This window comes from Mytilus galloprovincialis, chromosome 6 (genome assembly GCF_965363235.1).
Source record: "Mytilus galloprovincialis chromosome 6, xbMytGall1.hap1.1, whole genome shotgun sequence".
Taxonomy (NCBI): domain Eukaryota; kingdom Metazoa; phylum Mollusca; class Bivalvia; order Mytilida; family Mytilidae; genus Mytilus; species Mytilus galloprovincialis.
The window spans coordinates 90,737,932-90,755,707 of NC_134843.1; the positions used below are offsets into that span (position 1 = coordinate 90,737,932).

Consider the following 17,776-nt stretch of genomic DNA (forward strand, 5'->3'; position numbering starts at 1 on the left):
GACTAAACGTTTTTCTTTTTTTCAAATCTGCATGCAGTGTTAATTGTTTACCCGATGAAATTGACAAAAAGTTAAGTTCCCGAAAAAATGTAACTTAAAAGTATTTTTTTTAAATTTCCTCTGTTGTATTAGTCATAACAGTATACATATACATATGTATAGTTGCCGTCAGGTAAAATTGATACCATGGTTTTGGTCGAAATTTTTTAAACTACCAACCGCATTCATTCGAAATTACGTGTTTCAATTAGCGGAATCAAATATCTTTCCAAAATACCAGCACTGTCCTACCTTTTGTTGTGATTGCACTGTATAATCCTGACCTTCACATTATCGAAGATTATTTTCCATTGTGAATACGCCATCGTGGTTTCTATGAGGATCCTTTATTTGCATAACATTCATTACTCTCAAAAGGGCTGCATTCGTTTGCATGATTATTATTTCTTTCGAACGTGTCCCAATTTATAAATATTTCATAAATAAATTTGACCTGATTATGTATACTTTTTTTAAGGCAAATAATGCGTAATTGGACAATATCTTCTTGATTTATTTTTGAAATTAAACGCAACATTCAACACTCCTGTCTTTTTTTCTTTTTTTTTTTTGTGATGCACAGTTTTTATAAGAACATGAAGCAACAGTTCCATGAGAAAAAAACACAGACTCGGCAAAAAAAAGAAAAACCTGACTATCCAAGTAAATTAGGTTCGGAGTCGAGTTCACTTTCAAGCAAAATATTTCAGATTTTGTTGAAAATTAGTACGCATTTATATCATTCGTTGGAATCGTCAGCATGTTAAAAAAATCTATAAATAAGAAGATTTTATACTTCCAAGTTTATGCCGATTACGTGCAAAGGATTACTGAAGGAAAACGAGTCAGAGAATATGCTTTTCCCACTTTAAATTGAAATTTTCCGAAAATCTGTCCACAGAAGTCTATTCACAAATAATATTCTGTTGCTGTAAACATTTTCATTTTAACGATAGGAATATATTAGGGGGTCACCGGATTCATATTTGCTGTCTTCATCATTTATGTACGAGTGATAGAAATTTACGACGTTAATTTTTTCTTTTTACCTTTTCCACGCTACGAAAGTGAGACTGATTATTTTCAACTGAAAAAAAAAGGAATCCGGTGACCCCCTTATATTTTTACATAATTTTAACGGAAATGTTTAATAGCAACAACCCATAGGTTTTAATCAAAATTCTGTAGACGGATTCTCAGAAGGCTTTAACGGTAAATGCAAATCTCTTTCACTAATATTCGTAATCGTTACATTTCACTCATATTCAGGATATTGTAGCATTTAATTATAAAAATCTTATTTACCCTCGAATATAAAGAATTAAGTAGTTTGTACATTAGTATATGCCAAACAAAACTTGCATAAATTCAGTATATTTTGAACTTGATTTATTGAAGATGACAGATGTGTGCAGCGTAACGTTTATACTGCATTTGTACAAGGTTTTCAATGGCACTCGTCGACGTTGTAGTAAAATTTAGCAACGTCATAGGTGTAACGTTATTTTGGATTTTGAAAAATTTTAGCAGCGAAAAGGTTAAAGGCAATCATAGTAGTAAGTTCGAGGATAATAAACTAAATTATTATAAATACCTTTTGCATGGGAAGTTTCGAAGAAATTTCTTGTGAAATGTTGATATCCAAAGTCGTCGCTTGTTTGACTAATATCTCCGAAACAGTGTCTGCTCTTATTCTGGGCTGCACACCCGTCAGTAAACTCGTGAATTGTTTCTACTGAATATGAAATCGACTGTAAATATTCCGCTATATAATTTCGGACTTGGTGAACAAAGTATTGATCTGGGCTTATAACGAAAAATTGTTCCGTGATAATTTCAGGAAAGTCTTCTGAACTATCAACACCATCGTATTCTAGCAATGCATGTCTATGTAGGATAGTAACATGGACCGACACTTCGGTTTTTTGAAAGTAAGTACTTTGAATCTCAGTAAGCTCGGAACACCTGTAATTTTCACTAAAGTCATGCACACAACACATTGCTTTTCTTGGAGATTTCTAACAAGATTTTGAAATTGTTCATTTTGCCATGTAGCTCTGTGCTGATGCACTGGAAGAGTTTCAATTAGTTTTCTGAAATATGAAAACAATTCACCAACTTGACTTTCTTTTTTCACGAGCATTAGTTTCTTTATGGTTTTGTTCCCTTTAACATTAACTCTTACATTTTCAAAATTTTCCCACTTTACAAATTCCGCAGTGTCAGATACATCAAGTTCACAAGGCAGAAAATTCAAGATTTTAACTCCACAATCGGAACAGTTTCTTTTAAGGCAATGTAAATTGTGTGAACCATCAACTTTTTCGCATAATGCTGCATTAACGACATCAGATATTGAATCGTACACCGGAGTAGAATAGCATTCATTCGGGTCATTTTCTATCAAAAGTTTCTTTCGGAATTCATACACGATGTAAAGACAGTTTTAAATTCTACATGGTACTTGCAGCAACATGTTTGTCTATCCTTAGGTCGGACGGGTCGCATAAAGTAGGGTTTGCACCTTTCGAACATTCTTTTTTTCTAGTATGTGTGTCATGTGGCTTGAATAAGTTTTCGGACCAATGCGGACCCTTTTGATATCTGCCTTGTTACCAGTCGGACGAGAAATACCAAGCTTACACCAGAACTCATAAATACGTTTCTTCGTGTCAGGTGTTATTGCATCTGATCTAGTTTTTCTTTTTGTGTAAGTCCAGCTTGATTTTTCAGATTTAAGTATTCTTGTTCTAATTGCATTACCACGGCTAACTCTTCTTACCGGTAATCCCAATTTCCTAGCCAGTTTCTTTATGCAGTTATTGTTACTGATTTTTTTCACCACTTACTAATGAAATAATAACATTCATCGTTTTCAAAGAGTCATCCGATCTTTTCCTCTTACAGTTGGCAATAACTGCTTTTAAATATTCCGTCAAGGCTTTTGATGTTTTGTGTTCTTCTATTTCCTCCGGCGAAAAAATCACTTCAGAAGATTGCAGTTTTCTCACAGTCGGCGAGTTCGAATTTTGCAAGTATGCTACCATGGTTGTCACCCGCCTGTCTGGGCTCTTTGGTAGGACCAGTTTCAGTTTCTTCAATGCCCGATATTTTTCTGTTCTATTCTCGAAAGTATTTCGCATATTTAAATCCTCGTTTTGCCTTTGATCATTGATATTTTCTTCACGTTTTCTCTTTCTATATTTCCGTTTTCTCTCCGTTTCTTTGACCCGTCTCATTTGTTCTTTCTTTTGCTTCTCTCTGTGTTGTCTTTGGCGTACTGCCTCATCTGATAAAGCATACTCATTTTCCTTTAGATTTTTATTTCTGTAATAAGATTGAAGCCTTTGTTCTTGTCGCTTTTGAAGATTTTCTTGTTTGTACCGTGCAAGCCCTTCCTTAGATGACATCCTTTTTTTTTTTTCACTGAAACAATTATGAAAGTTTTATTATATAATTTATTTTAGATACGATTATATTAGGACAGATTTACGATGACAAAAAATAAATACAAATACAAACACTTGCAGATAATCTTGAATTGTTTAATAATAGCCGATTGATTTTCACAGATAATGTAATCTTCAAATTATTAGGAGCGAATTTGTTTCTCGCTTCTGAATAGACTAATTTATTTATTCAAATCAGGGGCCCTCGAAAGGCAATACAATGCATGATACATTAATAATTTTGACAATTATCAACAACAAAAAACGTCTGTAACGTTACGTGCAATTTAAGAGAGTAAAATCTCTTTGTTCTTACTGTGCTATAATCTGGATAATGCACGGCAAAGGTGTGCATTAACTACCTCAGATATACTGCAGAGTTCAAATCTATTTTTACCTTTAGGGGCGGTTCCTGGATTTTGAAAGGGGCGTTATTCTATCAATTAAAAAAAAATATCACCGAGTGTAGCGATACTAAAGACAATATTAACGATTTTAAGCTAAAACACGATATTTTGTCCAATCCAAGGGTTAACGACCTGTTCGCCCCCACCGCTGAATCCGCCATCTGCCTTGAAAGTACGACAAAGTTGAACTTCGTACAAACATCGTAGTTTCAAAATAGGAAAAAGAAAGGTTTCTCATTCCTTTATTTTTTTCTATCTTAGATGGGACATAAACTATTTTATTATATTTTGTGTACAAAATGTTTTAAAGTTAGAAAGATAGTTAAAACATTTTTTGGTAATTTCTGCCAAAAAAGAAATGTATCTAAGAATATCAGAATAAAAGAAATCTGATTTGGATCACTAGGTTCAGATTCAATGGAATCTATAACGACTTTTGGAATATCTATTCCTATAAAGGGACTATTTTTGGATCGAATTTAATGAGGACCATATTTAAGTTTGTCTTAAAACAGGGTGATAAGCTGGAGATCAATCAGACTTCATTTAGATGGATGTGTCTTAAAGTATTAAAAAGTTATACAATAAATAAAAAGAAATGGTGGGGGGGGGGTGCGGGGAGTAAAAGGTTTTGAAAGAGAAACGTATTTTTCTGTTTATTTAACATTTTAAATTTAGGTAATATAACATCTTCCTCGGTTCTTTTTTTCTCTAAGCATATCATTGAGGGAAAGAAATTCAAAAGCAATTAATCTAATTTAAACTCAACAACCCAAATTATCACGTAAATTGATTGCGTCATGTGTTAAAACAGTTATTGGCCAATCAAATCGGTATATGTCATTTAATTTGCACAGCATGAGATGACCCAATAACCCGAACTCCTACGTCGTTCGGGTTATTGGGTCATCTCGTGCTGTGCAGATTAAATGGCATATACCGACTTGCTTGGTCAATAACTATAACTTAACTTTCAAAAACGGAGTTCCATGTATGTGACATTTTATTGGACATGCGGTTTTGTTTGTAATTTGTGCAAACCTGGGCGCATTGTCATGTTTCAAGGCTCAAAATGCAAAGAAAGGTTTGTACTTTTTAAAGCAGTAAATAGAATTAAGGAAATATTCAATAAAACAAATTAATTTAATCTCATTCGACGGATTGGTGCCGGAAAATGTGTGAAAACTGTACTTGTGACAAATTCTTGGACATGAGAAAAATGCTGACCTGTGTAAACCGACGTAACAACAAAGAAAAAAAATAAATGATTTAAAAGGCGAGTCTTTGTACAAAATAATGATACCAATATTGATTAACTTACCAGTATTCTGTTCACAAATTAAGTAAAGATAGATACATATGCATGTTGAAGCAAGAATTTCCACATACAAAACATCAAATAGGACGATCTCTCAATTAGTACGCGGCAATTTTAACTATAATATCCATAAACAATAAGTTAACACTACAATAAATGTTTTATATACTGACATTGAAACAATTGTACTGCTCATAATAATTGCACATATGTAGACTTTAATTTAGGTATTCCACGTTATATAGACCATCGCACACCATTGAACAGCTCAGCACACTTCGGTGCAGACCAGCACACTTCACGTGTGACCATCAAAAAAAACTTCCTGGTCTCCATTGCACCTCCGAGCCATACACACACACACACATATATATATATATATATATATATATATATATATATATATATATATATATATATATATATATATATATATATATATATATATATATATATACACACTTCTTTTTACTCGATTTTAATAATTGCAAACACCTTTATTCCGATTTTCTGTTAATGGTTTTTATTAAACTTTAAGAATTCCTTTTTTTTAATTTAGATTTATTATGCATGTCTCTAAACATAGTATGCGACGCGTAACAGTTTATGAGGTGTTCTCATATATACATTTGATACGGTGAATTTATTATGGATATATTTCAGACTTCAATTAGAAAATCTTTAGAGCAGAGCATTTTTGTTTTGTTTGTAGCTCTATTTTAAAGCATGTAATTTAAACTTGTTGAAATATGTTTAAAATTTGAAATTTGTCAAAGTAAGCTTTAAGAACTCCTTTTTTTAAATTAGATTTATTATGCAGGTCTCTTTACATAGTATGCGACGCGTAACAGTTTATAAGTAGGTGTTCTCTTATATGCATTTGATAATGTGCATTTAATATGGATATATTTCAGACTTCATTTATGAAAGGAAATCTATAGAGCAGAATTATTTTTTTTTGTATCAATTTAAAATGTAGATTCAAATATTTTTCACTTCAAACGATAAACTAAAACTTCTTCAAAACTTATATATGATGTATAGTTCGGCGTCCGCAAAAAAGAAGCCAAGGAAAGTGTTTATCTCTTCTTCACAAATACGTATTTCATTGAATCTCGATATTTATCAAGTTTATAATTTTTCTAACAATGACTTTCTACCTCCATAAGCCTGAAAATTTCATGGCGGGTCACAATTATGTGAAAGTAAATCCAGAAAAGCGTTACGGATGCATGAAATTTATAAAGTGTTGTTTTGTGATGGGGTTCAAACGTAGGGATCGATGTTAATGTCTGTTTTATATGTGCAATAATATCGGCCTTCTAGCTTTGGTGAAAATCTGCAGTTGTTTCATGTATATATTTGATGTGCAAATTATCACAAAACTAAAAGGTTTTATAAGATGGATGAATTAATAGTTGATCGTTTAACGTCCAGTGGCATGTATTATAAATTCATTATAAGGGGAAGTACAAAACGTACATGTATGATATAATTATGAGCATTAGCGATCATACCACAACTTCTTTTTTATAAGAACGTACATGTGTAGATTTTCGTCTTTTACTTCAAGCGATAGTGTCCCCAGGAGTCATAGCCGAATAATACCGTTTTGAGCTATAAAACCAAGGCAACCCTTCATACTAGTCAAAAGTTGCTTGATCTTGATAGATGCATACGAAACTTTAATGAATTGTTTGTATTTTTCAATCTTTTATATCCGATAAAAATGAACAAAAACTACCGATTGTTCTATGAGACAAAATTTATCCTTATTGGAGTCTTTGTCATATCAATTCATAAAGGACAAAACATGTCCTCAGTAACAGAACAAAAATACCCCATGGTAAAAAAACATCCGTCATTCTTTAATAATCCTAGAAGGTTAACAACTAGTCTGTTTCCCGGCCGTTATTGAAATTCTTGACCATACCCTAATATTTGTATATTCCGAAGGCATACTGAATGTTTTACGGAGGGGACCAACCTAGTCAACAACGTACTATTGTGAATTATTTTTTCGGATATTAATCTTTTAGACATACATTAAAAACGGTGTCATTGATAGGCAACCATGATTGAACACAATGAAAAATGAATCCGTGAAAATGTTTATTCCCTTCAAATAAAGACTTGTTATGATAATACCATATATTAAACTATTCTATAAAAAAAAACAAAAAAAAAAACAAAAAAAAAAAAAAAAAACAAGATTATATTTTAAACTTGTAAATACAATTTCAAGTTTTAAAAGTTAAATTTAAAATCCTTCTTAAGGAATACATGATATATTTGCCTGATCTTATATTTGTTTAATTAAAAAAATGCCTCAAATACATTATAATGTTTATTTTTATTCAATTTTCCACAAAACATACTACAAACACCGTTGAAGAGAATATACATATTCGTGGTAAATTCGCCTCAGTTTCATTTGTTAATTCAAGATTTGACATCCACATCCACAATCTACATTTACCCGAAAATCTTGTGTATTGTATTTTCTCAATGAAATAACATTACAAACAAATGTACGTGCATGTGACCATCAGAAACTAAGACAAAAATGATATTTTTGTAATGGTATTTATCAAAACTTAAATATTTGAAAATATCTTAGAAGAATATGAATTTGCCAAATAAGCGAAGAATTATAGTCTAGCCTAGTTCAACATTGGAGAAATGACTTAAGTTGAACGTTAATACTGATTCAATATTTTATTATAGTCACCACATACAAACATAAAATGAGAATCACAGAAATAAACATAAAACATTAAAACATTTGCATTGTATGTACCAATTTTAAATAGATTAATGAGATACTTTTAAGACAATATAATTTACTTATTTACATTAAGTCCACCTGTACTACATGAAAATAAAACATTTATTTTCTTTGAGAACTAGGAAATAAAATTCCGTTTCTTTTCAATAAAATATTGTTGGTGTTTTGGGGAACTATAGCAGCAACATTGCCGTTATTAAATAACAATATAACATTTAGGCGAGTTTAATATTTGAAAAAGACGTCTAGTTAAGGACTTTAATGCACCCACCTAACACACGGCTAATTTCTTTTTTAAATGAAAGAATAATGATATAACTTTGTTTTTTGCCCGGTCGTCACAAAATCGTACGCTGGTGTTTTTGTAAAATTGACGTTTATTTCAGAAATTAAATGAAAATTATAAAATTACGACATGTTTTTCAAGCAAAGGAAATTAGTTGTATCTCTTCTTTTAGAAAGAATAATTAAGTGAATTAGATTCTTAAAATAATGAAAAACAATATTTACAACTGTAAGTCCGCATGCTTTTGCATTCCTTCTAAATAATTGACATTTTGTACGAAAATTTTCATAATCCTGACCTTTTCGGATCTACAATGAAATTTTTATTAAATGCTTTTGCACTCTATCCGTTTTAGAACACACCAAATTACTCACCAGTTATCGTTTTTTCATTCAAGATCAAGACTTTATCTCAACATTTCTTAAAATCACGAATTTCTGTAATTTTATGATGTTGGGTAAAATCACTATAGTTTCCGGAATCCCTTATCTATTTCGTTATCGTTTTTTTACTGAATATATTAGTCGATTTCCGTGTACTTAATAGTGCTATTAGAGTACGATAAATGAATCATATTTAAACGGTTCTATTTCTATCTTTAACTTCAGTGTAGCTTAAATAGATATAAAATCGTTCGAAATTAAGATCAAATCAAAGTAAAACATTGTTTTTGAGTTCTGTAGAATTCACCCCTTTCTAAATAAGGAATCGTATCGGAAAATTGTAGAAAATCTTCCGAGTCGTGTCAAATTTTCACAGTCCAGTTCACAATGAAACCCTTCCTATGCTAAAAAGCAACAACTATCCATTGATTGACCCATATGCATAGTATTTACTACATAGAAACTATGTAGTTAAACACTTTTAAAATGAAGATACAGTTGTATTGCCGCAGTGGGAAAACGAAAAGATGAAGTTAACAGAAGACTGGTCGATGAATATGAAAAAAATGAAAACATCCCATTTGAAAATAGAAAACATCATAAGATTTGCTATAAATATTTCAAAAGTAAGCACCACCTATCATCTTCTGTGTTGTCTGTAGAAAGACTTTGTACTACATGTACCAATTTTACCGACCAGTCTCTTCTCATATATCAACGAGGGCAGTAGATCTACAACTCATAAGGTATCCTCTGAGAAGCAAACTCAAGCTGTATTGAGCGTTACTACATATATCTCCTACAATGATCTGATTTACAGAATAAATCATGATAATTTTACTATTAAATCTTTATACCATCGAGCTTGCATCGATAAATATTTGCTACAAAATTTGAAATCAGAAAGTAGAGATCTATTTAATTCTGAACATTAAAACAGCTTTTACTAACATTTCGACGATTAAAGATGACGTGCCTGTACACAAGGAAGTATTCTGGTTAACAACTTTAATTACTTGATCAGTTAACCGGGCTTAATTTCTGCCCGAGGATCGCCGCCGAGAAAACTACACAACATATTATCAGCTGCTTCAACAAAAACTAAAAATATATGATCAATTTATATACATGTACACAGCCTCAACAAGGCCAAGGTACATCCAATATTGTATACAGTAGCTCTATAATTTTGTCTTATGCCGTAATGACGGAAAATTACCCGTTTAAAATGACTGTGATAAACACAAATTTAAAGATCTGAGCAGTGACTGCGAAACTGGTTGCAAGCACTTTATGCAGCTACTAGTATTTTACGGAAGCAGATATAGGGTAAAGTTGTAATCCAATCAGATGAATAGCCATTATCTAAAAACATTTCACTGAATTATTCAATTGAAATTATGCCACCTGCTTTAAAAACATTTCTGTATTGTCTTTTGGATGATGGCGCATCTGCGGCAGTTAATAAAACGTACGATATTCCTATTGACAAAGTTCTTAGATGTATGGCTTTGGTAGAATGTATATCATCTATAAATATTTGTTTTTAACTCTTTTTCATTTAGGGTTATCATTACAAATGCACCGTATTTATGGACACACCTTTGATTACTATTAACAAGTTTGACTGATCAGGAGATTAGAAAATGGGGCATACATTCTAGATGGCAATATTTTTCTTCTGGGGGTCAAAATTTTATCAAAGACAATGTCGACCTAACTACAGAAACAATAAAAGTTCTCCGTTTGACTTTGGTTGGCTAAAAGGCAACATCGGTCCGGTATGATGTCATCCAACTTTCTACAAGATTTGATCTGTTCACGCATTGGTATAGGTATAGGGGGAGGGTTGAGATTTCAAAAAACATGTTTAACCCCGCCGCAATTTTGTGCCTGTCCCAAGTCAGGAGCCTCTGGCCTTTCTTAGTTTTGTATGATTTTTTATTTTAATTTCTTGAGTATATTTCGAAGCTTAGTATCCATTATCATTTCAAACTAGTACATTTTTGGTTTAGGGGCCAGCTGAAGAACGCCTCCGGGATTGGGAGTTTCTTGCTGCATTGATGACCCATTGGTGGTCTTCGGCCGTTGCCTGCTTTTTGAACGGGTTGGTTTCTCTTTAACAAATCCCTCATGTCATTCCCAATTTTTAATTCAATCTGTATATAGTAGATCTTGTGTCCGCTTTGAGTAAAACCTCTGCTGTACTGATATATGCCCATGCCAAGGAAGTTGTCTTTGTATGGATATGTTGACCGATAAGAATGATGAGATCACAAGTTAAAACGAAGCTATAATATTCCGATATCGCAATATTCCGACACCTAAATGGTCCAACATCCCATTGGTCCGACGTTTCGATCATTTAGGTTATACGCTAACGGTTTTTTAACATAAGAAAGCCAAATAAAAAAGGTTCAACATTATTTTAACCTTGTCCTCCGTTTGAAGCGGTGAAACAAGATATAAAAAAGTAATACTTAGTGCCAAAGTAGCCGAACGTCATCACTAGCGTAATTTAAAAAAAGTGCAAACTACTTTGTCAAGTGATGTTTGATTAATTAGATATCTCAAGATATACGGCGGCCGACTAAAGTAAAATCAAACACAGTTTGACGTACAATGAGTGATCATATTTTCCTTGTGATGTTTTATATTAAAATTGTCAATTTGTTGATATAAATATACTAGTAGCACTTTACTCATTTTAGTAATGTTAGTTAGTACTCTTATCATATCTGATTTAGTGATGTAAATGAAATTGCGGCATGGTCCACACTCAACATATTGCACTACAATAATAAAAAAAAATCTGCCCTATGGTTGTCTGATCTTGAAGCGGTTGGCAGGCTTTCAAACTAACAGGAGACCATACGCTTCCTCAATTTTAATGTACAGCTCATCATGGGACTTTTCTAAACAATTAAAAATACGTCATATGTTATATTTTCCCCTTGCTTCAAATATTTTGTTTCGGATTATTTATATCAAATTTGCATATATTATATGTTTGTTAATACGTGCAATCAAATGATATGGAGGTATTATAAGATTTAGATAATGCAAGGGCGACTACAGATACATTTGTGTGATCTTCAAAGACTCCGAGAGAAAACGTTACGTAACATGCGTTACCGTTAAAATCAACCAAAATTAATTAATACTATGATAGAAATATATTTTCCCAACAGCAATACAGCATTCCTATAAAATTGTTTCGTTTTTGCATTTGTTTTGACTCGATTTTTCTACTGGAAGTATCCGTGAATTGAAATTGCACCCATGACCTTTGACCTCGATTTAAAAAAAATGCACCATAATTTCTTTTGACGACTGGGATATTTAGAAAGTACACATTCTTAGCTTTCCAGTGATATATAATTTAGCCGTGTGTTAGGTAGGTGCATTAAAAATGTAAATTTGGCTCTCATATCACTCGCCTAATTTTCGCTATCTGATAATTATAGGTTAAAATGTTCATTAGAATGTATAATATTTGTCTTAAATCTACATATAATGGGCATTTTAAAATGACACGAAGTTCATCTTCAAATAGTAGAGTTACAACACATGTCATCTCGTGGACTTCTTTTCTTTCATACTTTCCAGTTTCTATTTTTTAGTGGAGTACCCCACATCTAAATTTTGCAAAAGAACTTTTGTTTTTAATTGACAGAATATTTTTAACAAATAACAGTTTACCAACAGTATATATTTAAGTCCATTTCGCTCAGTTGAATAGAAATTCCAATTTTAACTGTTCTGTCGTAGACATTTCAATATCATGTTATTGTTTGTACGTACAACATGCATCATTATATCAATGTGTCAGCCCCAGCCAAGATTTACTGAATAACCACGAAATATTTACAGATGATAAAATATTTACAGAAACAGTCATGAATCTGTGTGAACGTTATGTACATTGTACGATGAAGTTAATTAAGTGTTCACAAGAAAGTAAGTATGAATGTAAATTTTATTTAAAGTCGGAACATATATTTATATAAACTTTAACCGTGAGAAAAAATATAAGTTTTGGTGAGCTCTATAACCGACTATCATATAAAAACCGCAATATGTGAACGTTACACGATAAGAGATAAACGTTTGACAAGTGCACGTTATCTGATGTACACAGTTATGCACGACTGACGAACGCACGATACACGGTTAAAAATGAATGATTGATGAACGCACGATACACCCACGATACATGGTTAAGAATGAATGATTGATGAGCGCACGATACACGCACGATACACGATTAAGAATACACGATGCACGCACGCTACACGGAAAATACACGGAACGATGAATGAAGAGCGCATGATTGGTACACGCCCGATATACGCACGATGCACGCACGCAACACGCACGATACACGATGAACGCACGGAATAATGGTCAGTTTGAATTTAAGAAGGTCTGTATGTCCAAGACACGATGTTGTGTCGATATCAATTCGATATCAATACACGACTTTTCGTATGTTTGATGTTATGTCCACATGGCCTGAATCTTCTGTCTTAAATGTTGATATCAAATCCATATCCCTAAACCTCTGTCTTTGTTGTCGATATCGACGATATCGACGATATCGACAAATATCCCACAACTTCAACAACGACCTGAAACCTCTGTCTTGGTTGTGAATATCGACGATATCGAATCGATATCGACAAACACCACGTAACTTGAACAACGACCTAAAACCTCTGTCTTGGTTGTCATACGGGTATACGGAAACCTCCGAACAAACATTTAATTATATTTCAAAATTCAAGCATGCAACAAAACATATGACATATAGAAGTTTATATATCTTTTTCATTTAACAATATGTGATATATAAAATGGCGAAAAATGCTAAACGAACAAAGTAAATTTGAAATATTTTAAGATGAATTGATAATTTGACACAATTGACATTTTGTCTATGATGTTGTTATATGTAAATTTCTATGTTGATTATTAAATATTAAAACTACATAGTATAAGATATTCAACACTATGAAGATCTTCATTTCACAACGTATGAGGGTAATTTGATTATTGATTGTATCATTCGAAAGGGGGTCTATGTGCGTTTATATTTTGTTTCCTCCGGTTAATGTTAATCCGTAAAGGAGTAGGTCCGACCGGTAAGGGTCCATTTTGGCTTCAAATTTCAGGTTCATCTATTTTAAGATTTTGTACACTTTATAAACACTTAAGTGTCTACTTCAGTCGATTCAATTAGTTTGTGTGAAAGATTTGAACTGATTTAGTTATTTCTGACGCTCATATTCAAGTTTAAATATGAAAAATCGAGGAAATATGCCATAATATGCCACTTTTCCGATATTTTTTGTCAAAAATGAAAGTGGCCGCATCCGTGTTCATCCTCAGTCTTTATATATGTTATGTATTATCATCAAATACAACTTACATTTAAATATTAAGAATGAACACGAATGCGGCCACTTCCATTTAAGACGAAAACCGTCCAAAATTTGACTCAAATGCTTAAATTGTGAAGATTTCAGTTATTTAGCATGTCTTAATGGAGCTGTCGCCCGATATATGTGCATTGTATTGTCAAAAACAGCCCATATTTATGTAGAAGAAGTATTCGATTTTCCAATAAATAGCTAAAAGTTTACATTATATCAGTTTTGTAAAACTGATATATTTTGGGGCCAAAAAAGGGTCTTACTGAACCTACTCCTTTTCTTTTTAAATCAAGTTTACATACAATGTTTGTCTTTGTTTGCAATGGATTTAAGAGATCATGTAAAATATCTTAACTTGACATTCATTCATACATACTTCTTAACGCAATAAGAATTTATGGTAACCTGCCAAAGTATTTCGGGGTCTGCGTTTTTCATTTGATTTTAGTTTCAATGTCAAATTTTGTTGTTTGTCCTTGTATGTCTTATTTGCTACCGGGTTTGTCTTTTGTCCTCTCCTCTATTTGCCCTCCTCCTTAGATAGTCCTGGGTTGTCAACACTTCTTTTAAGATTATGTTTTTTTTTCTCCTTTAATGTATATCCATAGAGTGGGGTGCTCATTTTCGCCGGGGACACAATTTCGCCGTTTAAGGATTTTGAGGTGTAAACACTTCAAAGGATGGCTGAAATGGAAGAAATGTACCCGTAAATTATATTTTTATAACAAATATAATATTTTTTTAAACTGAGACAAAATTGCGGCTCCTACCGAAAATGACCGAAAAACGGACAACGATTTTCGGACAATTTCCTGATTAAAAACACGATTTCAAAGAAGTATTTCTAAGTAAATATTTGACTGAATGCCCTAATTTTGAATTCTTTATACCTTTGAAATGTCTGCTATTCATCTATAATAATGCAATTGATTTGATAAAAATTGTTAAAAGCTGCGGTTATTTGGTTTTAAATAGATGTGTAAAAACGGCGAATATGTGTCCCCCATTGACAAAACATCCGGAAATTTCAAACACCCTTTAATCTAACTTTTCAGATGATTTTCTTAAAACAGACCGGTTTTCAAGCTTAAGTATATTTTGCATTTGAAGTTATCTTCATATAGAAATATCAGTATACTTCAAAAACATTTAGACCTGAACATAAACTGTAGAAAACATGGAAAGATGTGGCGAAAATGAGCACCCCACTCTATACCTTTTATTATCTTGGAGGTTTAAAATGATCTCTGTTGAGATCGAAACGATATCGACCTCTTGTTTTTCGTACATTTTTTATTAAAAATATTCGATATCGATTCGATATCGTGTTGTTATTGTCGATATCGACGATATCGAAAGTATGTATTTTCATGCATTCTTCATTCGTCAAAATCGATTCGATATCGACAGTGTGTTTTGTCACGGTTTATTCGTTTGTCGATATGGTTTTGATATCGTGTCGACATTGTCGATATCGTCGATATCGACATCTTGTTTGGTCTTGGACATGTATGTATCATCTGAATTCATATTTAATATAACAAAAATATTATTAGACACTTTTAGATATCTAAAAGGTATAAGCTTCCAGTTGGCAAATTTACCATTAACAAGTCTATATATCCATGATGCCTTCAGCGATATAAAATAACTTTTAAAATAAACCATTTGTTAGCCTCCTTTTTTTTATATGGAAGTGTTATCAGGTTTCTTTTTATTTTGTCTGTCTTCCCATCCCAAATATATTTAAAGCTTCGTGTTTCTAGTTCTGTAAGATAATTTTCAGGAGTTATACAAACACTTCCCAAGAATATAAATAAAGGCAAAATAAATGCTTAGAAAATTAGTTTTCCCTAAAATTGAAAGATTTCATTTTTCCCCATGTCTTGAACATTTTCATCATTTTCTCTATTTTACAATACAATCCCAATTTATTATTTTGTATTCCTCTTTATCATGTCCAAAAAACACCCTTAGTGCTTTAATAGGTTTATCTCCCCAATTAATCCCCGCAATTTTATCTTTACATGATTTCAATTTCCAGATCAATAATCCTTCTGTTTTATTTCTATTTACCAATAAACCTGAAAACGAGCCAAACATTTCTATTATATTTCTTGCAGATATTACATCGTTTTTATCTTTACAAAATAATGTTGTTTCGTCTGCTAGTTGAGAAATTTTAATGCTGTGACTTTTGCCATCTAACTCTTAATACTTAATAGTAAATGTTCTTGTCTTGTGTATAACAGAGATATAATGTATTGCCCTATTAAACATATTTGTGCATGTATTCATCTGAATATGACATACTTTTAAAAGTAATTTGTTTCTTCCTTCTTTTTGTCCTTTAAAATCGATTACATTGTCAATAAGATATGTATCAATTAAAGACCTAACGATGTAGAAAGAAACTAGTTTTGAGCAACACATAAGAATTAACATGATTAGCGAAATGTATCTTTAATTACCATTTAAATATTATAATTAACTTTCCTTTGAAGATAATTCTTCAGAAAAAGAAGAAATAGATTGTGCGTGATAATCTGCTTTAGAAATTGAAGCTAAAATTGCATTTCACTGACTAGTAGTTTTGAAATTTTGGTAATGAATATTGTTTGAACTAATGATACGAAGTTAAAAAGAGTTTCTTAGATAACAATTCAAAGATAGCAACGTTCCTTCCCTGCATATTATTGGACAGTTTGATAGAACAATTCCAATGTGCAGTATTTCATTTGTTTATAGACAGCATATTTTTTGACATCCCCATTAAGACATTGTTACACTTTTTCTAGTTTTTAATTGCACATTATGTTTAGCTGTGGCGCCTGTGTAGTTGAAATCTTACGAACACGACTGTGCTCTCCAGTTGTTGTGAAAACATAGCCATAGGTTGCATAAGATTGTATGTGTCTTTTCTTTTTCGTCAGGATTTGACGTTCTGACCTCTATTGGGGCTCTTCCCAAGCAGGTTTTCTATCAAATGAATAATCCAATAAGATGATTAAACCTCCTATGGGTTACAGTTTTCTTTTGAATTGTGAAGGAAAGGTGAAAACACACAACAAAAAGTCGTTGCAGTTGAATTAACCCGATGAACATGTTAAACAACAGGAAAGTCCCCATCTTCAATGCAAATGTATTCCGTATTAAGGATGTTCGCTTGTCAGGTTTTGGAATTTTTGTCAGATTTTCGGAATCCTCTGGTTTTATCCATTTGAATGCCTTCAAAATTTTTCCTATTGACCCCCCTTTTTTCTTTATAAATCTTTCACATATATAATTATAAGTCATTGGTAAAAGTCTTTTAAAATTTTAACTATTTTTTAATGGTTTTTGAGAACTTAAACTTGTCAATGATAAAGCTATAAAAGATCAAGAGAAAACATTTTCCCGCCGAAATTTCAATGGCTTATATCTCAAAAACAAGCACATTGACCTATATATTTTTTTGTTCCTGTGGTTCTTTTATTAATCCCCTATAAATATATACTAGTGTTATGAAAAGCTTATTATTTTGAAACAGAGCAGCGAACTCCCTTAAGTGTGGAATGAAAAGTTGATATTCATATCATTTTAAGAAAAAAATTAAAAACAACACTTTATAAAGCTCGTCCGTCCAAAGCCTGTTTCTGAAAACAATAAGTCACTGTCTTTTTTTTCATTGG

At 32.1% G+C, this 17,776-nt stretch overlaps 1 protein-coding gene across 1 annotated transcript in view; it reads left to right on the forward strand.

The window, feature by feature from the left end:
- LOC143080675 (calcium-activated chloride channel regulator 4-like) overlaps window positions 1-17,776 on the forward strand; it is a 50,370-nt gene that overhangs the window by 11,312 nt on the left and 21,282 nt on the right. The gene's annotated exons all lie outside the window — the stretch shown is intronic.